Genomic DNA, 664 nt, shown 5'->3' on the forward strand with positions numbered 1-664 from the left:
TTTGTTCTCATATACTTCCCCTACATGGTGTCAGTGGGCATTGATCCAGGAAGGCCAGCATGAAAAAGTTGAGGTGTATGTCTTAACTACCAATGCCAACACTACTGTAAGTATGGAACCCAAAGTACAATAGTAAAATTTCAAAATGTGTTTGTCAAGGAAATCGGTGGGAATGCAGGGAGAAATGGGTAATCTGTTGGTGGAAGGATGCAGACACTGGTGGTGTAATTAGAATTGAAATATTGTATGACAAATCTCCATTATAAATGACTTTGAAAATCAAAATTGCCTAAATTTTTAAAAAAAAGAGAAGTCAACTTACGTCTATATTTCAAGAAAGCTTGTCTTAGCAAATTTTGGCAGGGAGACCATAGTTGGTAGAGAGAGGGAGAAAGAAAGGGAGATTTGACAGTTGGGAAGAGAAGCCTGGATATCATGGAAGAGATGAAAGCTGATCTAAGAAGACTTGGAGCCATCAGAGTTTAGTGAGTTAAATGGTGAGAACATTGCAGTTTAGATACTTAAATAGTGAGATTGGTTTCAGTCATCAGCACTGTATATATAGAAAGAGTTCAAAGACCTCACAGATATTCAGGCTATAATAACTAACAAGGGAAGCGTTTTTTTCCTGAAGCACTATGTAAGGATAATATATTGCCAGGAA

Source organism: Sorex fumeus, unplaced genomic scaffold (assembly GCF_029834395.1).
Source record: "Sorex fumeus unplaced genomic scaffold, SorFum_2.1 ptg000032l, whole genome shotgun sequence".
Taxonomy (NCBI): domain Eukaryota; kingdom Metazoa; phylum Chordata; class Mammalia; order Eulipotyphla; family Soricidae; genus Sorex; species Sorex fumeus.